Source organism: Sphaerodactylus townsendi, linkage group LG10 (assembly GCF_021028975.2).
Source record: "Sphaerodactylus townsendi isolate TG3544 linkage group LG10, MPM_Stown_v2.3, whole genome shotgun sequence".
Taxonomy (NCBI): Eukaryota; Metazoa; Chordata; class Lepidosauria; order Squamata; family Sphaerodactylidae; genus Sphaerodactylus; species Sphaerodactylus townsendi.
Window position 1 is genome coordinate 32343494 of NC_059434.1, and position 26340 is coordinate 32369833.

The following is a 26340-nucleotide window of genomic DNA, read 5'->3' on the forward strand; positions in this document are numbered from 1 at the left end:
CCTGAGTCACTCAGAACAGCTGTCGCTGCCCTCCTGGCCTCTGGAGCAGCTGGGGAAGCCCCGAGTCGCTCAGAGCAGCAGTGACTATCCTCGCCAATCCCTGAAATGGAACAGCATTCCTACCGTCAAACAATAATTGTGGGACTGGATTTGAAACTCCCACTTCTGCCTCATCGGCCATTTTTACCCCCATGTCTCCTGCTGCTGCTCCATTGTCAATTTTCTATATGGAGAAGAGTGTCTCCGAGAGAAAAAGGCAAATTTTCACCAGTGCTTAGTTATGATGATGAAAATGCTCTTAAAAAGAAATTCCAAGTTTAATAGTGGCAAAGGATATTTTTAAGAAAAGCTGCACATGGAAATGACTCTTTAATGCTTATTTAGATTCAGCACTATTTTCTCCAGTGGAAGCAGCCTCCTGTCACTTCCTGTGCACAATGCTGGACTGCCCTCTCATCTTTATCCTGAACAGGGTATAGCATGGGCCATCTAGGTCAAGATAGTTCAGGCATAAAAGCAGTGATGTTCATGGCTGCCAGTGAACTGCAAAGTTTTACAGGATTTAAACTTAGATCTTTCTGACCAAGCATATCTATTATACCACATGATTCTCAATGGCTCTTGATGTCTATCATATCCAAACCCTAGTGATTATCAACTAATCAACTAATATTGAGTATCAAAGTTAAAAAAAAGATTATATGTTGCATTAATTTTAGTTCTATATAATGCATAATATTATGTGCTTTCACGATCTATGAAATAACAGATCTGTGAAATATCTGTGCAATAACAGACATTTGTTTATTGTTTTGCATACTGGATTCTCTGGGCTCACATACCACACAGCGTAATTTTTTCTTACGTCCAAAACTCATACAGGCCTAATTTTACATACTGTTTCTAAGAAATTAAAAGTATATGATCAGGTTTTATTTTAGAAACTGGCATGTTTTAATTACTCTACATCATTGAAAAATGTGTGTAAATGGAGAATTTATTTCAGCAAGAAATCCCTATATTTGCTCTGAAAACTAACCTGGAGATTACACTGGATAATTTATCTGAGTTAATTATATTATTAAAATATATGCAAACTGCAAACTTTACTTCCTCATTTTTTTTCTAAAATGACCCTATTACATTAGTGGTAGCCTTAGACTAGAGTATCCTTGTAGTGGGGAGTAGAAATGCACTTCTGCTTAACTAGGTTCATGTATGCATGATAGCTATAATATTTGTATAGGGTCCATTTGTGTAACTTTCAATAAAGGATAAATAAGTGGTTTCTTGATCAAATGAAGCCTGAACTATCCGTAGAAGCTAAAAGGACTAAACTGAGGCTATTGTACTTTGGTCACATTATAAGAACACAAGAATCACTGGAAAAGACAATACTAGGAAAAGTTCAAGGCACAGGAAAAAGAGGAAGACTCCCACGTGAGATGGATTGACTTTATAAAAGGAGCAATGGCCCTCTATCTGCAGGACATGAGCAAGGCTGTTAAAAATAGAATGTTTTGGAGGACATTGATTCATAGGGTCATCATGAGTCAGAAGCAACTTGACAGCATTTAACACATAGAGAGCCTGAAATCATGGATCTGTTGACCTTTAACAATTCAGTTAATAATACACAGACAGCTACAGTATTTTCATAAACATTCCATCTAAGATAGAATTGTTAAGTCACTGCTGATTTACAGTGACCTTTAGGGGTTTTAAGGCAAGAGATGTTCAGAGGTAGTTTTTCATTGTCTGAGTCTGCCCAGAAACCCTGGACTTTACTGATGGTGCTTTCAACTTTTCCTAGTATTGTCTTTTCCATCCAAGTACTAACCAGGGCTTAGCTTCCAAAACCTGATGCGATCAGGCTAGCCGGGGCTACCCAGGTCAGTAGACAAAAGATAAAAACATCATGCATATATAATATGGGTACATCCACACACAACCGCCGCCCTTAAGATCTCCTCTCATTTAATTCCAAGTTTGGTTCTTAGACTTTCACTGCTTCGTTTTCTGCAGCTGAAGCGCAAAGGGCAGATGAAGTAGTTCCAGACACTGTTCTACTGATATTCACTTTATCACTTCATGTCCTGCAGCTCAGCCAAAACCCAAGAAAGCAGAAGTGAGCCATGGTGGTACACAAGGGAATACTGCAGACATAATTGAGTCACGGTTCACATAGAGAAGAACATGTTCAGGACTGTTGTTTCTTTCTATCTTAACAAGCATGAGCATGGATGGGTTAGTGGCATGAGCCAAAGGTTGAAAGTCCTCCAGCCTTTACTCAGTTCAAAATATAGGCCTTCTAAAAATGATGTGCTGACCAGGGAATTGTGTGCCAATGTCATGGCTAAAAAACAAAAACAAAACACACATTAAAAAAATCCACACACACACACACACACACAAAGGACTATTGAAGAGAATGTGTCTAATCTTTTATTTTCTACAAGGCAATTAAACTACTAAAACTACTACTGTAATTGCATTAATGTAATAAAATGCTGCTTAATTCTTGGTATGTGAGAAAGAGCAAATTTTATATTCATGCATAGTGTTGTGGTTAAGAGTGGTAGACTAATTTGGAGAACAAGTTTGATTCTCCACTTCTCCACATGAGTGGCTGACTCTGATATGGTGAAGTGGATTCGTTTCCCCATTCCTACACACAAAGCATGCTGGGTGACCTTGAGCCTCCTTCCTCAGTCTTCATTCATAATTTTATATGCCTCATTTCTAAGCTGAAATGTCATAACTTTCTATCAGACAATCATTGTTCAGTTTTTCTGTATATTAATCTGAGGCCAGGACAAAAGCTATGAAGTATACTGACTACATGTAATGGTGCCACTGTTCTTTCCATTACCTAATGTGGTTTTATTTCATGATTGAGAATTCATGTGAAATAATACAAAAAAAATTCTGATGATTTTTCCCTGTGACTTGGCTGTAACAAACTGAATTAATTTACTCCATTCATTTTTGAAATCTGACAAACATTCATACCAGCTCATGAAAAAATTAATCAGCGCATATGCAGCAACAGAATCTCTGGTGCAGTTGAGAGGAATGACTAATATCTGGATGATTTATGTGTACCATAATGCCATCCTGACAGATTTACATGTCTTTGGCAGCCCAATCCAAATTGGGGAGGGGAAGTGAAGTGGTTCTTGGAACTGGGGTGTTTGCCCATCCCTGGTGTAAGGGGGGAGGGAAACAGGGAGGCGGAGGGATGCCACAGAGCACCATAGTGCCTGATCCAGTAGCAGCCTCTGGTTCCAGAGTTACGTCAGCCTAAACCTGGATGCCAGCAGAACAACTGGGGGCAGCTAGGGGTATTCCCAAGGGTGAAGCTGGCCTTAGTTGGGTTTTTGGTCTGGAAACACTATTGGCACAGGCTGGTGGCTTACTCCATAACAACAGAAGCATTGTGGGGGGCAGCAGGGGTTTTTTGACCTTCGGCTTGCTATGCTGCCCAGAGCTCCATTGGAGGCAGTGCAGCACCAGCTTCGCAAGGAAATACAAATGATGAAAATAAAAGATAATCAACAAAAACATTAATTAAAATACAAAACAATGAAGTCCTTTTTTTTCTCCACAAAAGAAAAAATGGCATCAAAGTCCTAAAAGGTAGGATTTGAAAAATGAATATCCTTAATTTAGGCTGTTTGACAAAGCTAGAATTATATTTATATGAAATAGAACTAACAGCATGCTGCATGCAAAGACTGTAATATCTCTATCTGTTAGATGAGTCATCTAATTTAATGTGCAATATAGTTTGGGGAAAGCAGCACTGGCAAGGTAGATGAATGATCTGAGTGCATGCCAAATAATGGTCCCAAGACCGGATCAGAACAATGATATTTAGAGTCATTTTCTCTTTCTTCCGACTTTTCTTTTTAAACTACAAGCAGTATTATTCCATTTCCTGATAACCCAGGCACTGCTATGGGCTAGACAGCCAGTGACGTAGCACATATCTATTAGTGTGCCATTTTCTAGCCAGTAAACAGATAAAATGTGCTTTTTATGAATTCTCAGGATCATTTGAGACAAGTTACTTTTTTAGAATTCTGAAACTCCGAGCCTGGTCACATATTAATGTCTGAACCCAGTATAACAGGCAAATACGTTTCTGACATATGTACACCTTTGTTTCCCCTCTCTCTGCTCTGTTCCACTACTGTGATACAGAAACTAATGTTCTTGACCTTGATGTAGGCAAATGGAGCAATATAGGTCTTTTCTATACAGCAGCAACAAAATGTCCTGCAGACATTTTTAAAAGATTCATTTTGGCTTTTTGTTTTTGCTCTACTCAGATGAAAAAGCATTGCCAGCCAAAAGGGTTCTTTTTTCCTGCCTGCTCCCCAATAGAGCTCTTGTCAATGTCATAGTTGCGCCCGTCATTTTGTGTGCTGCTAGAGATTCTCCATGCCGATGGCATTTGGTGGATTTTTCCCATTGAGGTTTCCCCAGTTTGCAGCTCATCCGTGCACGTTTTCATTGTAAAAAGCACATTAATACTGGCACACAGTGTGTGCAGACTTCTCTCTGTGATACAACTCTGAAGATGCCAGCCACAGATGCAGGCGAAACGTTAAGAACAAGATCTACCAGACCACAACAGCCAGTTGAATCTGGCCGTGAAAGCCTTCGACAATACACATTAATGCAGTTTGTTTTGCCTGGTGATCCTGCACACATGTCATTTTTCCTTTTTTTTGTTTTGAGAGAAATGTCTCTGAAGCTACGACTCAAGTATGTGCATACTGCAGGTTCTTGTGTTGTCGTAGCTTCAGACACACCTCCCTCAAAACAAAACAAAGGAAAAACTGCACTTGTGTGGGACTGCTAGGCAAAACAAATTTTATTTGATGTATTTTTTTAATAGTGAAATTGTATTTTTTTAATAGTGAAATTGAATGCGGATAAGCTGCAAATAGGGGAAACCTTTATGGAAACCTTCACCAACTGGCAGAGGCAGGAGTCTCCTGAATAGGGCTGAAAATGGCAGACACAATAGCAGCGAGAATGAAAGTAAGAGGGAGGAGGGAGAAGTAAAGCACCTTCTGCCTGCTTTTTGTTGCACATGCAAGCAGAAGATGTTTTCAACCAGTCTTCAAAAAAAATATATTGCTACTTCAGCAATTTTTGAAAAATCTGGGTTGGGAGAAATAAAATATCCTGAAGAGAGAGCTACATGAACTTCTTCCCCAAAACACTTTTTATAACATTCTCAAGACACTACATTTCTGCTGTGTGGAAAAGACCATTGTCACACTTGAAGGAGACAGAATATGGCCCCATTTTGCAAAGGCAGATCTCTTACTCTCAACAAGTTGCACTTTCATTGCTGGAGATGCATCAAACTGTTGCCACAACATTTTGAACATATGCCTCTTTCCTCCTGTACAGCTGGTGATCCTTTCATTCAATTCTCCCCGCCCCCCCACCGCAGCCCCCCATGCCCAAATACTGCTTTCTCATCTGCAAACAAGACTGTGAATTTGGGGAACATTGTACTAGTGCCATTCTAGCAGGCAATTTATTTTTGGATCCATTATCTGCAACTTCAAAATGGACTGCATTGTTTAATACCTTAGTTTTCCCCCTCCTTACCTTCTTTTCCCAATGGTATGTGTGTGAAATTTCAGTGCATTTGGCCTGCAGTAACTTGGGACACGATTGTGAGTGTTGTTTTTTTCTTAGTTCACAAAAGTTGAACCAACTGGGGTTTAAAACGTGGAGTTAGCAGAGATAACTAATAAAATCAGTTTAGATTTAGAATGGTTAGTAAAGTATTGGCCCTCATATTGCACATTTGCTGATTAAGAAGTGCTGCTTTAACATGACTTCAGATAACACAACATGTAATAATAGTTAATAGCTTTAAGATCAATTGTTTAGCAAGCTGATAATGCTATTTTGCAAATGCCACTGTCACTCAACTAGCAGATATGATTCTTCATCCATTTAAACAGGTCTTTTGGGTTTTTATTTCAAAGTTTTAATTTAAAGGCGACTCTCCCAAAATATAGGATATACAGACATTTCAAATGTAATCCTTTAAATTCTTTAATGCTGTGATAGTTTATATTCCACGCTGGCATTTAGTTAACTAAATGGAAATAATTTGGCAAAGGATATAGCATCTTTTATAATTTATAATTCTGTTCAATCTTTGTGGCATATGGAAAGTTGGATGAACAAACGTAGCCCCTCTCATATATCTTGACTGTTGAACTACTCAGGGTCCTGACAGCTGGATCGCTTAGTGATCCTTTTCCACATACAATCTCTTCAGGGATCAAACAGAGGACTGCCCAACTGAACATTTTCTAAACATGGAAGGACTGTACTGGAGACAGGCTTATCTTGGATTGATGGCTAGATTGATAGCAATCCGTACAGAAGTCCAAGCACCTGACTAACATGCCATAATTTGACAGGTCCATACACTTGCTTATAAATCTAAACTGTAAGTAACAATAATGTTTTTATGATTGCCTGACATAATATTTTGTAATAAAATAGCTAGCAGATGGCATACACTTTATTTGTTTAAAAAGGTGATGAGTAACAGTGACTGGAAATCATTTTTCATCTTATTCTGGTGCCTGGATCATTTACAATATAATAATGTGCATATTTTAGAGCTCTAGTATTACTTGTAATCTCTCCATATTTCTTTAGACAAAATGCTGTGATTGTGAGTTATCTTATACATATGTATTTATGCAGGTGATTTTCCCATAGTCCCTTGGGATATATTTAATGTTACTCATTGATAGAGAAACAGAGATACATTTTTGTTTCAAGCTTGTTCTGATAATTTGGATTTTAAAACTAATATGGGTACTATAATCCTGCTTTCTAGTTGATAGGTAAGTACTTGGGGACATTTCATGTCCCCTTTTCTCATTTCAAAGCCATATCTTGTTTTCTGACTCTTCTAGAATTCATGATGCCCCAATTTGCTATGGTGATTATACATAGTGATTTTTGCTGAATTCAAACATCCTCTATATTTCAGCGCATTATAGATTCCACAGTACCAGAAGTCCAACAAACTGTAAAACGCATATAAAGCCTGGCCATGCCATGGTCGTACCCCTTCCAACACCTCCTGACCAACTGGCCATCCCAAGAGGTCTTGCCCTACAGCAGGGGTAGAGAACCTGCGGCTCTCCAGATGTTCAGGAACTACAATTCCCATCAGCCCCTACCAGCATGGCCAATTGGCCATGCTGACAGAGGCTGATGGGAATTGTAGTTCCTGAACATCTGGAGAGCCGCAGGTTCCCTACCCCTGCCCTACAGGGACCATGCAGCTGGCTGGAATCAGCTGTCCTTCCTTTCCACCTCTCCCAGACAGCAACTGTAGCTTAAGGTAAGCTGGAGATGTGTTTACACTGATGGATAACATCAGTGTAGTCACACTTCAAAAGTCACTCATCTCTGCACTACCCAGAGGAATAAGGAGAAGTAACTCACAGCAACTCGTGTTTTACATTCTTTATTCTACCAACTATCTTTCAAACAAAGTATTTGATATTTTAGATTGGGTATGTGGCTTTTCTTTCCTTCTTTCCATCCAGGGACAGACAGACTTCAGGAAGATCCAAAGGCAGATACACTGGGTACTGTTCCAGGTTAAGGCCATTAGTTTCAGCTGCTATACAGGAGGAAAGAAACATACATTTACTTAGGCAACTGTCTGATGCATCCTCCAGTACTGAAAAAGCAACATGTTGTGAGTAGAGTTACCTGTACAACATGTAGACATATTTTGTCCAACACAAATATCAAAATGTTGCTCTATTTGCTTTTGTGAGCATGCTTTTGAGCATGTGGGCACATTTGGAATTCTGAAACAGCATGGTAGGACAGCAACAAAATGACTGCCACAAAACAGCTGCTGCAGGAGGTGAGCCAACCACAAAATGATTGCCACAGCTCAACTTCAGTAATACAGTGCAAATTCTTGTGGTGTGGGAAATACATCTAGATGGTTTTTGAAGGAATATTTGCGCCCACATAAATTCCTCTTTTCGTTCCACAAATATTTGCAGGCAATAATTCACCTTAACCCTAATGCACTAATAGGTAATTAAATGGAGGAAAGGGATCATAGAATAAAAAAGAAACCCAGAGTCAGGTCAATATGTGTAATTCTGGATTTCAGCTGAAATAAATACATATTGAACTAAGAAGAGTCACTATACTTAATATAATTGCATAAATAACTACTAATACAAGAAAGGCTTCTGTAGTCTCTCTCAACCAGGCAAGGGATGAGAAGGAAGATGAAGAAGGAAAAGGAGTTTGGACTTGCACCCCACTTTTCTCAACCCTAAGGAGTCTTAAAGCCCTAAGGAGTCATTACACAACACTGGTTCTCGCCAGCATCAGTCTATCCTACATAATAAGAGGTCAGTGCATATTTATCCTGTTGTTGAGTATCAAAGATCTAACAATTCCAAACCTATAAAATCTTAGAAGCAAGATTGGGGTCAAGAAGCATGGCTGAAAAACTGGGAGTAACTGCCATAAGAGAAAATTAGACTTGGATGAATCTATTAGTCACAAGCAAAAAAGTTATAATTTCAAAGAAGTGGGAACCAGCAATGGATATCTAAGGTGGCTACAAATCAGAAACTACTCAATTGCATCTGCAGACCTTACATATAGCTTGACTTAAATTGGCACCACGTTTTTAAAAGTTTTTTTCCCCTCTTCAACCATCAATTTACATTCATATAAATTCATGTAAAATAAAATTGAAAAGAGGGCTGAATGAGGACTTCATTGTGAAATTATGATAGGCTCCAATTCTTCTTGAATGAGCATGCTGTACTATGAATTTTATATATATCTGTATGACAGTTTTATATACACTGTCTCTTTATTCATATAAGAATTTCTTGTATAATTCTCCAAATCATGCCCAGAACATGCAGGCAAAATAACAACAAAAGAATAAGTCATTCAAATGATGTTGCATTCCATGCAAAATGACTACACCTGCTTAGTATTTGTTGCTGTTGCTGAGCTTTTCTTTTTTTGCCATCTAGTCACAGCTGAATCATGGTGACCCCACAGGGTTTTCAGGGCAAGAGTCATTCAGAGGTAGTTTGTCACTGCTTGCCTCTCTGTCACGGCCCGGTATTCCTTCGAGATCTCCCACTGAAACACTTTACAGGGTCAGAACTGTGAGTGCGTGACTGGCCAAGGTCACCCAGCAAGCTTCCACAGCATGAGTGGGGATTCAAACCTGGATTTCCCTGGTCCTAGCCCAATACTTTAATCACTACACAACACTGGCTCTTTAGTTAGGTATATCAGAAAATCCACAGCAACTATGGCTTTCTTAGCCCCTTAGGTCATGCAAAGCTGCATGGGGAACCACTTTGTATCACTTTTAAACTAGGTTTTTGACTTAAAAGTTCCAAAAGCTCACACAAAAAAAGAAGTTAGGAGATATGTAACTAACAGAAAATTTCAATCAGCAGAACAGCAACGATCTACCAGAGAAGATATGGTGCTGATCCTTTTTCCACAGCATATCCACCAGTCACATTAGTGAATAAGTGAAATGGGGAAGGTTTTTTGGATTTTATATAAGCAACCAGTTCTTTCGTTGCCTGTATTAATATCGTCCTCTGAATGTTTGGGGTTATGGTTTGCAGTTGTGTGTGACAGAGTGAATGATTGGGTAGAGCACATGTCAGCTTAGCTCACTGTTACACTGCGATGCTTGAATCTACTCAGATTCTTAATGACCAACTATATCCACTATGTTATACTGCTGCCAGCCTTATCTTTCAGTGGTTACCAAAAAGAAGATCAATGTACTTTAAGCTTTTGCCCTCCTTGTACTGTTTGCCTGTCTCTTCTTGAGAGGTGCAAGCAAAAACATCTTCTGTCTTGTAGCTTTGCCTTCCTTTCTTAGAGTGTCAAATGTCTCTCTGTGCCTGCTCTGCAGCCTTGGCTTCCTTAGGGAGTAAGTGACTACCATGGCTGGTTTCAAAATGCCTCTCCTACCTGCTCTGTAGTACTGTCTGCTTCCTTGGGTTAACAAATTGCAGCCTCTGTTCCTGTCCTGTTATGATACTTTTCCTTCCTTTGAGTGCAAAAAACCCACCTGTGTAAGTGAGAAAGGTGTCTATAAAACTGGGGCCAATCTGCCTGACATTTGGCAAGAAGGATTCCTTGGCTGAGATGTACAGTTCCTGAAACTTTTAATTCTCATACAGAACCAAAAGGTCACTAATTTATGTCTTTCCAGGTGAAACAAATAGAAATGAAAAGATAATAAATATAAGAAACACAGGTTATATTGTTGAAACAAAAACTAAAAATTTGGAGTTTCCTGAAATATACTGCTTTATAACACCCACATATCATGTATGGGTAATCCAGTAAATATTATACCAAGGAATCCCCTGTTCTGTCACACACAGGATGGAGCATCTTTGCATTCCTAAACAAGTACAGTATCTCAGTTTTAGCAGCAGTGTCAACAGAAATAATTTCTCACCCTAGTCTATCATTAAGTATCATAAGGATATCATTTACAATACTGCTGCACCAGTGACAGTTCTGGTTACTTGCACTTTGTTTTCACTACACTCAGTCCATTTCTTCAAAGGATACTGATGGGTGCTATTTCTCAGAACAGTTCCATTCCCATAATCATGATAAATGAGAGTGCCTGGTGGATACTTTTTTTACCTTATAGTTATTTCATTTTTAGCCCCTTAGCTGGTTTCAGGCTTATACGTTAGGAAAAGTGTATTTATTTCTGTAACATGAGTCTGCTATCTTCTTCTAGACCTTCCTTTTTGGGTCTTATGTTTTTAGGAAGAGTCTTCAATTTCATAAATGAAACTTGGACAGAAATGACATACTAATCAACAACCTAGAGACTGTTCAAGATAATTTTTCTTTAAAAAGTGCTAGCTATGCCTAAGGGCATTCCAGCTGCCTTGATGCGGACAGAACTTGGCCTTTCTCCAGTAAGGACTCGGGTACATGTTGCTTTAATTAATTTTTGGTTTAAGCAGACCAAACCCTCAGATTCCCATCTCTTAAGGCAATGTTTTACCCTTATCCAGAATGACAGTGCCTGGCTCACTAGATATCAGAGCATTATTCATCAATATTCTTTTCTAGTTGATTCCCAGAGGGTCCCTCAGGTTGTTCTAAACACCATGAATGGGTATACATCTTTGATGCCTTGATGAATAGGCATACAATAATAGGCTCCAAAATCTATCCCTGGTACAAATTGCTCAAAGGGACTAACAACAGAACTGATTTCTATCTAACATCATGTTTTACAACCAAAGATCAGACTTACAGCCATTCATTTTCAAACCATGCAATCTGTCATGTTAACAGGATGCTACTAATGCAAACAGATTGCTCAGCATACTTGTATCTGTGACATGGTAGAGGTTAAGGATCCTCATACAACATGCTGAGTTGTCCTCTATATTGGGAACATAAAGTTTTGATAGTCATCTTAACCAATCTACTGTATGTACTGCTGAGAAGAAAATAATAGTGTGGTGTTTTCCACACAACATAATTACACCAGGGATAATACGTACCAGGTTGATTTTATTCTGGTTTCTCCCTTTGCCAGGAATTACATTAAAGCCAGGATGAAGTACTCCAGTTTCTTTTGCATGAGTCCAGTTTATTTGTATTTACAACTGTCTGCAGGATCCCCGCCGCATGCTCCCTTCACTACTGCCGTCGCCTGGCCATAAGCCTTGGCTTCTTCCCTTGTGGCTTGCCTCCCCACCCCACCCCGCCACTTATCTGAGTGCGGGAGGAAGAGGAGGAGGAAGGCGCTATCTTGCCCCTCCAGCAGGGCGATGTGTATATTGAAGAATGTGACTGTGGGTATTCACATCACGCCGCGGTGTGCGGGGAGAGGACCATGATGTCAGAAGGGGAGACCAGGGAGGTGGGGGCAGGAGCAGGGAGACCAAGTGTCAAGACAGGAAAAATAAACCGCTTCCAGCTCCCGTGGTGTTCACATGGCAGCAGGATCAATACAGGATATTTTAAAAGAACTGCCAATCTGCCAATTTTTGAAAAATCCCGGGATAAGGAAAATGCCATGCGGCATTAAGACTGGGAACCATGCGAAAATCTTGCACAAACTGGGATAATTCACTGCCCCATCCCGGGATGTCTGGACCGTGCAGAAAATGCCTCTATGCATTATACATACATGGAAGTCTTATATTCTCTGGCAGCCAGAAGATATGTACAAATATGGTGTCTGAAATTTAAAATCTTAGTTTTGAAATCTGTTCTAACTGTGTGGAATCTTATTTTGATAATTGTTTTTATTCTTCCTATGTTTTATCCATTGCCTTTTCTGAATCCAGTTTACCACAGATGTTCCCAGTGGTCAAACCATGTGTCTTGAAAACATTTTCTGTGAAGTAATTCTGAACACTTCCTATGCCCCTGTCATTTTGGGTTTTCTCCCCTTGTTTCTTCAGTTACATTTATCCCACATGCTACTGCTGAAAATGTATTATTCCTGATGGTTGTAGGGTGCTATCTGTGACACAGAAGAACAAACTTCCTCCTTTTTGTTTCTTTTGTGCAGGCACTCCAGTGATACTGTGCAGATACATTTTGAAGCAGTGATTCATAAATGTCTCAGTCTCCATTCCTACTATTGAGAATTATCAACCCAAAATGGAAGCAAAAACAACTCCTGGAGTGGGAGCCATTACCTGAAGGAACAGAAACATGTAGCTCACCTCCACCCCACCATATTTTTGGGGCAATTTGTTGTTGTTGTTGTTGTTGTAGTAGATTTCACAGCTGCCAGATCTTTAGCTGGTTGTTGGCCATTCATTACAATTTGAGCCTCATCCAGAGGACTAGGAAGTTGTAATGTATTGGCGTAGTATTCATGTGTTGTTGTTGTTGTTGTTGTTGCTGCTGTTGTTGTTATTAATTCGATTTGGTATACAGCTCTACCCCCGAAGAGCTCTGAATATATGACCCATTGTACCCACTGATTTCTAAAAGAATAATCACTTTCAAATTCATTATAACCTGATAATTTTGCAATTTTTACTAACTCCAAAACTTTTCTTTGCCAATCCAAAATTGAAGGCATAGTCGAATTACGCCAATTTTTCTGCTAATACTAATCTTGCTACAGTAGTCAGGTATTGGACAAGAATTTTACTGGTTTTTTTTCCATTGGTACATTGCAGATCCCTAAAAGGTACAGTTCTGGTATGCATTTCATCTTTAATCTCAAGATTTTTAAAAATTTATTTATAGATCCGTAGCCAAAAGGCCCTTATTTTATCACAATTCGACCATAGGTGAAAAAAGATGTCCAGTTCTTTCCTGCATTTCCAACATAATTTAGATTTATGTGAAAATTTTGCTAATTGGATAGGTGTTAAATATCATCTGTACCATAATTTGTAAAGGTTCTCCTTAATGTAATTACTATAAGTAAAATGTAAAGCTGAGCGCCATAAATTTTCCCAATTTTCTAAAGTGGCCTAGATCCTTTGCCCATTTTATGATGAAATCTTCTATAATTTCATCTTCCAGTTCTAATTCCAAACATAAATTATACATTATCTTAATTAGATAATCATCTTTATTTATTAAATTTAATTGTATTTTATCCTCCTCGCCTTGTATTCAGAATGGTTTAGATTCTTTGGTGAAGGAGCTATATAGTTGATGGTACATCCACCAATTAATGTTCCAACCATCTGCTTTTAATTCATTTAGGCTTTTCATTTTAACAGAGATTTTATTACCCGCCTGACACATTTTAAATATATACAAATATTTAAACAAACCTTTTTAAAACTACTTTTATTCATAAACACTTCATGTGGAGAAATCCACAAAGGTGTGAATCTATATAATATTTTTCTGTATTTCTTCCAAATCCAAAACAATGCAAATCTGAATGGTTGATGAAAAAAATTGTTTATTATTTCTTTCTTTATGATACCATAGGTAAGCATGGATGTCAAATCTTAAATCAGGTCCTTCAAGAGTTAATAATTTAGTATTTGTAAGCATAATCCAATCTTTTAGCCACACCAGACAACAAGATTCAAAGTATATTTTAAGATTTGGTGCTGCCATACCTTCTATCTTTTTTCGTCTGAGAGCATTTTATGTTTTGCACATGGCTTTTTACCTCATTTTTGGGGCAAATTTGATCTGCACTAACACACAATTATTACTGCAAAGGAGGAAAGACCTATGTTTTAATTTTTAGATCTATTTTGTAAGGCCCTTTGGCCACACATAATGAACATTTACTACATATATGAAACTTGCCACTTCAAACTCTGGCACATTTTAAGATTTCAAAATGATGTGATACTACATAGAATTAGCAATGAAGTGAGATAAATCACTGCTCAATAGAATGCTCAACATTCATTTTCAGAGCAACCAAAGAAATCTATGAGGCCAAGGAAAAATAAAAATAAATATATAGTATACAGAGACTTAAATATTCCAAAGGCTTTTTGCAAAGCCATAATTATAGCATAGTGATTCATAGAACATCAAAACTTAATAACACAAGTAAAAGCCAAGTGCTGATTTAAAAGCAAAGAAGTCACTGGCTTGAGACTCCTTAGAGAATAATGTTTTACATTTCTGGACACAGTTGAAAATTCAGAAGTTTTAACTTATGTTTTAATCTTCTACTGCATTCAATCTAGCAGCATCAGCAAGGGACCCCAAACTGAAGTTTCTAGAAGAAAAGCAGGCATACAAAACTGGATTTTAAAAGTCCACAATTTTAAGACAAGGCATAGAGGGGTCATTGGAGCAATTTGAACTACATCTTAAATTGCAATGCTTGGCTCAATTAAATGAATGCACATCTGCATGAAACAAAGTGGCTGTATTATCAATATGTCAGTGACACCTAATGTTGTTTCTTCTTTTCTCCAGGTAAAGCAATGGATTTTGTGAAGGTTACCATGGGGCTGAATGAAGACAAAAGTTCAATCTACACAGTTGAAAAGCCGGTCAACTGACCATGCAAGTGGTCTGCAGATTATTTCTATCAGCAGAGGTATTCTAATGCAGCGGTAGTACTCGTAGCAAGAAGAGAATGATGTAGTCTTGCTCACACAGGAACCTTCTTCATGTATGGAATAAACACTCTCCACACAGGATCTTCATTCCGCAGGAAGGCTTTTACTTGAGTAGTTGCAAGAATACATAAGACTACCTATACAAACTAATAGAACTATACAGAACACTTCTGATTAAACGTAACACTCTCTATAAGCTCTATACAGCATATTAAAGCACACAGCTTTCTTAAGCACACAGCTTATTATCAGAGAGGAATCATCAAGCAGTACTTCACACAGAATGGTTACCAATGGATACATTATCCTGCCCAAGCAACAAGCCCCTGATTGGTCTAAAGTTCTTCACCAATCATATCAAAGGTTAACACTTGTTACTTTTCTACTGAAGCCCAACTGTCACCTGAACTTTCCATAACTTGTAATAACTTTATGATGCTTTCTTCTAAACTATGAAGCTGAACACACCTTCAGCCATTTTGTTTATCTGTCAGCCATTTTATAAATCCTGACAATTTCATTTATTAAAAACATGTATATCCACCTGTTTACAATGCCCAAAGTGGCTTACAAATATAAACTTACACAGTTAAAACACGAAACAATGTACATCATGTCCTACTACTCCTGTAACATATACCCAGCTGCCAGAGACATTCTTTAACTAATTCCATCAAAGGCATATTGACCTAATTCTGTTTTTACTAAAGAAAGAGTATAGGAACTTTTCATACCATACCAACAGCCACTGAAAACAAGTGTGCACGGGCTGCAGATGAACAGAACTTTCAGATAGAGGGGAACCAGGAGTATGGAATCAAACATGGAAATATGATTCACTAAATATGTGGTTTCCAGGCCCTTAAGCATTTTAAAGATAACTATCAGCTCCTTGAATTGTGCCTGGAAGCAAATAGGCACCTCATTAAGTAGTCAAAGCACAGATCTAATATAAGCACGTAGGCATAAACCTGTCAATAATATACTAGCAACATTATGTACCAACTAACATTTCTGGACAGTTTTCAAGGGCAGCTCAATGTAGTACACATTAAATAATCTAGTAACAAGGTTACAGTGGCAAGGATAATATGATCAAGAGATAATAGACATCAATCCTAGCAAGTTACCCAACTTTCTGTTCTAAGGATAATATTGAATCCAATGTTACTCCCACATTTTTAGTGTAGATAGTATTTTAGTTCACTGTTTGGAAGTTATATATGTACATATTTCAGTTCGTTATATCTGACACTTACTTTGGTAGTCCAGGTGGCTTCCATAACTGAAGTTGCTTTTAGGCAGCTTTGGCTGAAACACCTCATGTGGCTCTCCCCTAAACAGAGACAACACAAGACATGTTATTCTAAATGAAACATTCATAGTGCATTTCAAGAGACCCTTATCTGTGTCACAGGTTTGGATTTTACATTTTCTCCTGAGCAAAACTGAACCCTTTAAGAGGAATAGTTACGAACTAGGTCCTGCTTCCTGGTGACAAGAAAAGAGATATTGGAACAGAATATTTGTACATAGTGAAATGTGATACCACTAGAATAATACCAATGAAAGCATACCTGAAAGGCAGAATTATAGGAAGAGTAAGTGAACATTAAGTCTTGTCATGGCCAGGAAAGAAAATAAAATGTAAAATGTTGATATTAGAGGAGATTCAGGATAGAAAATTGAGTTCAAACTACTGTGGCTTGTAGCTCTTTCTGCTACTTGAAATTATATGTTAGGTTAGTGTATACTTTTCTTTTATACAAACATATACATACATACTTACACACGTGCACATTAATCTTTTATATAAACATACTTGATTGCATGGAAAGATGTATTTCTGCTGACAAGAACAAAAGTTTGAGAACAAAAAAATTAACTGGAGCATCACTGGAGATACCTTCAGCTGAAGAGTTGTCTGCCTTAGCCATTGTTTCCTCCACAGATAACTCAAGCTGAAGCTGATTATAAATCAATAATGAACTGGAACTCTTGGATGGGTAGAAAAAAAGTGATGGACTAATAAGTTTTGAAAAAGGGGTCTGAATTCATAAAGTGATAAACACTACAGTAAAAGGCAAAAACCATTAAAAAGAGTTGTTTCTGCTAATGAGAAAAAATAAACTTTCTTAAACTATTATCTTCTTATGCAAACAAAAAGGACCATTTACACTGTTCTCAAAAAGTCCCTTTCAGATTTTGATCACTTGCAATTTTATTTCAAATGAGTTTAATAACTGATTAAAATACTCTGTTCCACTAGAAAGATAACAATAGGATTATATATTCAACCACCACATACTGGACCTTCTTTGTTGTGGAATGCTCAGACTGGGTTCTAGTATCTACGTAGTCCTGTCCCCGCTACCCCCGGTTCAAAAGTAAAAATACATTTTGACTTTCAGTTCAGCTATACAACATTGACACAGAACTCAGTTACACACCTGTACTTCTAGCTGGCTCTCCTAATTCACCATGCTGACTAAGCAGCACCAAAAGAGAGAGTCTGCCCACCCTTGCAACTTTGTTGGTGTTTGCAAAATAGCCCGGGGTAGTCCTTTGCAACTGGATTCAAAATTTCCTTCCACGTCACATTAAAAAAAATGACAATGGTTTTGACCAAGACAGCATGCAAAAATTAGTGATAATTCTCATATTCGTGCAGGACTATATTCTGCAGAATCATGCTATTTTGTCAACCGCTGCACCTCAACAGACCACACTATTATCTTTCTGTGGAACCTAGTATAGGCTCATCAATCAGCTAAACACCTTTCAGATGTTGACAGCTCTACAGATTATTTTATATTTACAAAATACACCAGGTTTGAATTCTTCACTACAATTGCTGGGCTGCCACCTAGTGCCTGTTTCCCCACTCAGGGTGACCACCCCCAGCATTGACCGAGCCTGGCCTTCTCCATCATGGCTCCCACATGACAGAATAGAGTTTCTGAAGAAGTGGGAAGGCATTTCATTGAAGTTCTTTAGTAGGTACGGCAAAAGACTTGCTTGTTTTCCAGAGCTTTTAAGGAGATATTAACAGAAGACATCTTTTAAGGTGAGATGTTTGGAGGCTTCTATTTAGTTTTAAGCTATAATGTTTTCTAATTATAAGCTGCTGTGAGCCAAGAGGACAGGTGGGGTGCAAATGTATTAATAAATAGGTAAAAAATAAAATTTCAAGCCAAAGAAGTCATAAAAGAAGCCCTAAGCTTAGTAAAAAAATAAAATTTTAAGACAAAAGTTGCCCTAAAAGAAGCCCTAAGCTTAGTCATTTAAAAACATTCAAGCCTAAAGAAGTCCCCAAAGAAGGGACCCTAAACCCTAAACTTGTTACCAAATTCTTGTATTTTGTTTTACAAACTTTTTCCACAACCGTCTATTGCTAAAATGATTTTCAACTAAGGAAAGATAAATATTTTTAAAACTTAACGCAAGAACAGTTGTCCTAAATCAGAGCATGGAAGTTGAAACCTCATCCTCTGATTCCAAGCATGGGCTTTCATTGGAACATGGAGATTCCATTAGTAACCATAGCTAAAAGATGAAATACCCATTAATGGACAAACTTCTCTAACTCCTGTGTAACACAGCTAAACAAATGGCAATTACTGTATCAGGTGGTATCAGAGGTTCCCCACTCAAATAATTAGTTCTTCTTTTGTCTGAATCTACTTGTCATAAACTAAAATGGGTGCCCCTGCATTCAAATATCATGGAAAAGGAGAGATTCTCTCTATCAGCTTTCTCAACTCCCTCTGTATCTTGTTTTAAATCAAAGTTCACTGTTTTTACATTTCAGGTAGGGTAGAACCAGCAATTCATAGATTACTGTGACAGTCCTTTGGAGCAGCCTGCTATAACTTAGAAAGAATTGGCCTTGTTACAATTATGAAATTATGGTAGCATGCGTTAAAAAAACCCCCGTTTTTGTGGCTGTATAATATCAGGTTTATAGCGTGAGTGACGGCTGCCAAACCACTGAGACCAGAGGAAAAATTAGTTATTTAATTTATGACAGTTGTTTCAACACTTCACTAGGCACAGGCTTCCAAACACAAACAAGGAATAACCTGGTTGAGGAATTCATATTCTAATTACAGCAATCAGTAAGGTTCAAGTACATGTTCACTTTTTCAAATCACGATTTTTAGTTCTGAAACTCCTCTGAATTATATTTATTCAGCCTATAATTCCTCAGGGCCTTTTCTTGGATACAGGCCGTTTCTGTCAGGCTTCCTTAACCTAAACATAAGATTAGAGACATGAGGGTTGTAATCTCAACAATTCAGAGAATTATGTAATCTCATCAGCTTGCCTTCACCTAAGAGACAGACTTATATCTTTAAAGGTCTGCCTATAACCAGGGACAGGCCTAAAACTGTCACTCTGATGTTCTCCTGAGGTACAGCTAACCTTCCCTTTGCCCTCCTTCTCAGGCAGAGCTAAACTCAAATGTCTCCCTAAGGGGGACTTGGAACTTCACCACAGTACCACCTGCAACATTCAATCAGCCCTCTCCAAGGCTGTGTTACATTCATGGACTGGGCAGTCACCTGTCTGTCACACTTAACAAGCAACGTGACAAAACAGACTGTGCCCACAAGGAGCCATTAAGAATCTCGGCAGCTAGGATTCAAAGAGAACTATGGCAATTTTATTTTTAAAAGCACCTTTTGTGAAAGGTGTCTCACTGGATTCCTTAGATTCTTTTTCAGCTCTCAAATTCAGAAGGTAGTTTGCCTATTCTACATAAAAGATCGTTCAAATTAGAAACCTGTTTTGTATAGCCAGATGTGCATGTGCAAAGTATAATTAACTATGTTCGTGTGCTTGTGCCTAACTGTTAAACTGTCTTTTTGATTACAGTAGTTCAAAAATAATTTGGGGGATGAGGCATGATTCTTTAAAAAAACACAGAAAAATATCTATGTGTCCCTTTGAATCCTGTTCAACAGATACCGAATTCTTACATTACTATAGGAAAACTACTAGTTACTACACTTTGCCCCCCCCCCCCAAAAAAAATCAGTGGCTAAGGTCTTTAGCATAATATTAATCCTATGGCATTGTGGCATTTTGAGCTTTCGAATTGTCAGTCATATTATTCTCACAACAATTATGTAAATATGTTGTCAAATCCAAGCAGTAATTTATTAGTCACTTGCTGCCTAGTTCCAAAACATGATGCAAGTTTTGCTTTCTGAACTCTTAACCAAAGCAATAAATTCTATATGCAGTAAATGAGCTTTAAAATATTCTTTGAAGTATCCTAGTGGCATTTTATCCAAATGTTAATATTTGAATAAAACTGTCTGTAGTGGCATGTAAACTATGTAGGAATCTAAAATCCTATGCATCTTGAGTAGGATGAAATGCTCTCTCCGTTATTCATTTATTTACTAAGTTCTTGTGTACTTTCCAGAATCTTAAGAGGATATTTATAATACAACTTCAAAATTATGGAGCAAAGTTGGTCTCGACAAAAAGCTGGGCAACAAAATACCGTAGAAATTACTGCTCTAATAAATGCTCGCAGAAATTACTACACTAATCTCCTGATTCAAACAGACAGCATAACAACCATGTCGATACAGTTTTTTCCACAATGTAGAAAACTGTTAACAAATGTTTTTGCAGAACTGTGGAGACGAACAGAATGGCAGTGACCAACACATGTGGTGGGCAGCAAATGGCTTATCTCATATAGCAGCTGCCATGTGTTCGCAATTCCAAGAAGCCTCCCCACAGTGGCCATTTTATATGAAGCAAAAGCGCATGAACTGCATTTATTTTATTATTAATGTCACTTCTACATACAGAACACATAGAATTTCTGAGTTTATAGTCACTAACAGGATACTAACCTTAGATCTCCCAGAGAAATTTTTAAGCACTGATAATACATTAACATGATCTCTTTACTCATGCATAATTCTCTAAATTGTATGTCTGAATCTAATTTTTCTGTAGGGTTCCCAATGCAGTGTTGGCAACCAGTGGGAATTTTACTGGGGTGGGGACATGCATAAAGGCACCACAGTGATGTCGCAATGTCACTTCCAGAACAAACCAGGAAGCTATGTAATTGTGTTAGTGTACTGCTTCAATATTTCCTAAAAATCTATGGACTATAGAGTTGTAGGGGAATAACAGAGTATCCTGCCAGTGCATTGGCATCACTTCTGGATTCATGCTGAAAGTGATGCTGCAGCATTGGCATGATCCCTCCCCACTTTCTTCCCAGTGTTCAACCAACCAGTAGCAGGCGGGTGGGACTGTGGCAGCCCTATTTATCTGCATTCTTAAATATTGCATTCTTAAAGCAATATGTGAAATCTACATTACATCCAGATGCAGCTGGCTATGAGTTTTATTATCATTTACCCAGTCCTGTCATATACATATTATAGATAAACATGTTTCTTCCACTTTGGGAGATGTAGTGTATCTTTTTACAAAAGCTGTGTCCTCATTAAAACTAATAAAATGATTCCTTTGAAAAAAAAATCCACTTACCTTCCATAAGTATACACTTTCATACAAATCAAGTCACAACACAGTTTGTAATCCCTTGTGATCTTTCTTGCTGTACCCATAGTTTTGGCATTCATTAATTTAAATTAATTTGGCACACTTGCTTATGACAACATTCATTGTTTTTACTGCAACATATTTCTCAGCAGTTAGTGATGAAGCATTGACACCTGGATCAAAGATCATTGCAAAGATCATACTAACAAGTTTTCTATGTTAGGATTTCTATAATAGCAAGTAAATGGCAAAAGGTTTCTTCATCTAAACTGAACTGTCTAGAATAATAAAAAGAAATGGTACATCCATAGGTAAAGGAAGGATATAGCCTCATGCAGGGATACCTATAATAATAGGCTTTAACTAAATATGAGAACACTGAAAGTTAAACTTTTTTTCTTATCAAGAAAAATAGGACAAATGTGAAAACCATGATTTATCAGCAAGAGATTTTAATACACAACATGTTGCATGGTTAGACAGAAATTTTCTGATTAAATTGTATGGATATAAACAATGCCAGACTGCATGAAGACAAAGTTATTCAATAAAAGCCCCATTATATATTGATTGTCCTACTAATTGTCCTACTAATAAAAACAATTAGTCAAAGAGCTCTGTGTCACTGTAATAAGAAACCATTCTGTTTAAAGGTTTAGCCTTCCTCCAGGTAAAGCCAAACTGGGTATGTGTAAGGCTGAACACACTCAAACGAATGTATTGTCGAAGGCTTTCATGGCTGGATTCAACTGGTTCTGGTGGGTTTTCCGGGTTTTCACATTGAAACAAACTTTTCTCTGTGATACACCTTTGAAGATGCCAGCCACAGATGCAGGTGAAACGTTAGGAACAAAATCCACCAGACCACGGCCACACAACTCGGAAAACCCACCAGAACCAACACTCAAATGAAGTCAGCTCTGTGAAACAGGAATAACTTTTTTGATATATGTCGCCCTAGCTACAGGGCACTGGAACTGAGGGTTCTTGCCCTCAGTTCCAGTATATATAAGGTGTGTGGGTGGGCGGTTCCCTGTTACAGCGGGAACGAGGAAATGAAACTTAGCCCTGACAGTATGCAAGTAACAGAACTGTTCCATTACTCTTTCACTGTTTCTCAATTAGTACAGCATAAAAATTGGGCTTTCCTGAAGGCCTTCTGCAAGGGTCTTGGTTCTTGACCCAATTACCACTGCCTCATTAACAATGGCTCTCTGCTGAAGAGAACTGCTGACCAGGGAGATAAAGTCTCCTATGCTGAAATCTGTTCTGCTAGCACCAGATGAAACCGAAGTACTCCTTTTGCTTACACTTTTTGGGGGAAAAACTTTAGAGTTCATCATGCATTTCCTGATTTATTCATATATACCATCTATAAAATCTATAAAATTCTACAAAAATACAAATGAAATGGATCATAGTGGAGATATGTGCATCCATAATATCCTGGCATTGGAAAGGGAGGAGGAGGATTGTTGCAACCTCTGCTGTCTTATATGTTGACCTCACTGATTTTTCTGTAGTTCTATAACTTTTATATTCTATGGGAACAATCCTAAGCAATCAGTCTCAGAAGAAAATCATTTTACTCAATAAGACTTACTCCCAGGAAAGGGGCCGGGCAGCCCAATCTAGACAGGGCAGGGACCAGGGTCGCTGATAAAGAATGAAAAGGAGGAAAAACACAAAATCCTCCTGAGGTTAAGTTGTCCTGTAACTGTATTAGAAGAAGTCACACCGGCCTGTTAAAAACCTTTGATCCTCAGAGAAACCAAAGTGAATAGCCAAATGGTTTAGATCAAATGATTGTTTAGAAGCACATGGCAAGAAGGAAGTTCTCCTGGGAGATAAAGGAACAAAGAAATTCTACCATGAGCTGACCAAGAGGATGCATCTCTTAGCTTGAGGTCCAGATAGAAAAGATAATGAGAACATGCGTGGCTGAGAAATCTCTGTAATAGGAATTTATTTATTTATTTGTTTTAATTTTACAATAAAATCTTTAAGAGATCAATGGTTTGGAGTATTTGAAGAAAAGAACTCGGCCAGAGACACAGGAGTGAACCTCCCTAATCCTGGCAATTCATGATATGGTGGCAGCAGGTTCCAGTACTCTGGTGTGTGCACGTTCTTGTTTTTGCAGCAGTCAGTGATGGAGCAGTTTACTGGCGGATGCTGTGAGGGAAACGGTCGGATGCAGTCTGAGGATTATATGGTGGATGTAACCCTGCATGAGTAGAATCTGAACTGTGGAATTCAGGATTACAAAGTGGTAACCATTGGTTCTCCTCCTATCCCCCGGTGAACTCCATAGAACCAAGGAACTAGTGCCACAAAAATTGTGGTGTATGATTGGGGCTGGCCATGTCCAGGGTCTAAAAGCCCAGTGGAAGTCACCTGCAGCCAGCTCCATCCTGGGCCTGCCCCCACAATGTCTCTTCCTTGTTGGCACACAATTCCAGACCAGATGAGCGCAACAGCTGCCCGCACTTCCTGGTGCAGCCACCATGGACCTCAATGAGAAATGCATAGGTGTTCCCTTAACCAGCAAAGAGAGCACCCCCATTGGTGCAAGCCCGCACCACACCAGTGGGGGATTCCACCCACTCTGGATTGGGCTTTTAGGACTGCAGACTCTCTCCTGTACAATACAATAAAATATAATATCATGTGTTGAGCAAATTCCTTAATCTCTTCATGCATTTTAAATATTATGTTAAAATGTTAATAAAATAGTAAAGTAGGAACAAAGAATAACTTCATTCATAGAAAAATTGCCAGCACCGAAAATAACAAAATTTGTATTTGCAGTGAAATAGAAAATGAATTCCTTAATCTGCTAGCAGGTTTTTTAAATTAAGTGTGTATGTTGAAGTGGTACTATAGAACTACACTGAAGGCTGCATAGTTATTTTACACATGCATTTTTAATCCCCCACATTCAAACAGGATGCACTAAAAAAAAAAAAAGCTAAACTCTCCCTTGGAGGTAATCATTTTCATTGTTGCCAGGTCAGTGATTCAGATTTCACAAGGCAATCCCTGACTATGGAACAGCAAGCCTTTTTTTTTAGGTCATGAGGTCCTGTAAGGGCCTCTGCAGAAGCCAAGAATAAAAGTCTTGAAATAACAAGCAAACACACAGGTTTCTTAATTTGCCCTGTTGGAATCCTGTAATAAGTGCTTAACAACAGCAGCCCCACAGCAACTCTGCAGTCATCAGCAAGACTATTTACCACATGATTTAGCAAACAGATTTCCAACTTTTTACTTACATACATAGATAAAAATCAAGCAAGGAACAAGGAGAAATACAAACATCTGCCTTCACAGCTAATCTAACATTATACCCAGAGGAGGAAAAATAGTAACACAGAGAATTCCCCAATAGGCTTGCTATCCTTGAAACCCTGGGCACACTAGACCTTTAGTAGCATAGACCAAACTCATTTTTACATAACTGAACAATACAGATGAGGTAGATTAGTCAATGGCACAGAAGGTAGGAGAACATCACCTCCAGTTTGAATTTTCCAGTACAGAAGAAAACAAAGACACCTGTGAGCGAAACTGACTAGAAGTGCCCTTTTTCCTCTTCCCAAAAGGGAAGATACTGAAGCTGAGATGAGTGCCAGGACTTTTTCTTGACCTGGAGTGGTGATTGTCACCCTTCTAGTCTCAACTCCAGTAAGTATGAGCAGTTCTTCGTACACTACAACTCCCACTGTTGCCAGGTGCATAGCACTGATGCTCAGTGGACTCAGCCTATGAAACAGATTACCAATTGCAGTTGAAAATGTGTAAAACATCCCAAAGGTAGGCAAGTTTTAGTCATTCTTTTTGCGTAGTGTATGTATATGAAATCCCCACTCCAAAGTCAAAATTGCTGGCAATGACAAATCCAGCTTTATGATTTCCTTGAGACACTCTCTTTTGGATAGTCTTGTCCTTTCAACACACAGATGTCTCCACAGATTTGACTCATAATAGAATCCCAACTTCTTCATAATACAATTCAATATGTACTTAAAATTCTGCAGACCATTAGACAGTCATTGTTGCACTCCTTTCAGTTTGTAATAAGAACATGCTGTGAAATAATTCATATACAAAAACAGCATTGGGTTGAAAGGCTTACAAAACAAATCAATTAACTGTGATTCCAGGTTATCCATCTGTGTAATTACTTGTTCCAGTATTTTTATGTAATGTCCTGATTTTAAAAAAATGGGAGGGGGGAGTTAAGTATTCTAGAAGCTTTTACTGGATCTACATTCTGTATGGGGCTGCCCTTGAAGATTAAACCGAAGTAAGCACAAAATGTTACCAATTTCTAGGAACATAATGTAAAGTCCCTTCTATTCATTTCTAGATCCAATTCAAGATACTGCTGCTCATCCTTAAAGTCCTTCATGCACTGGAGCCTATGTGCTGAAGAACTGCTTCTCCTTGTATGTGCTCATACATTAGCATGTCCCATTAATTGTCCCTAATGTTTGCACGTATATTGGATTGCTTCTGTTAACTTCTTAATCCATACAATAATCAAACATAAACAAGAGACTGGAGCAAATAGTTACTTCAAAAAAACAAAGGCTGTTATACAGTTTGTCATGCTTATGTACTACCTTTTAAGAAATGTTATATTTTT

General features: G+C 38.2%; 1 protein-coding gene across 1 annotated transcript in view; it reads right to left on the reverse strand.

The window, feature by feature from the left end:
• LOC125439615 (teneurin-3-like) overlaps positions 1 to 26340 on the reverse strand; it is a 294691-nt gene that overhangs the window by 217913 nt on the left and 50438 nt on the right. The window contains exon 2 of the mRNA XM_048508731.1: positions 16406 to 16482. The gene's annotated coding sequence lies outside the window, so the exon portion shown is untranslated. The remainder of the gene's footprint in view (positions 1 to 16405; positions 16483 to 26340) is intronic.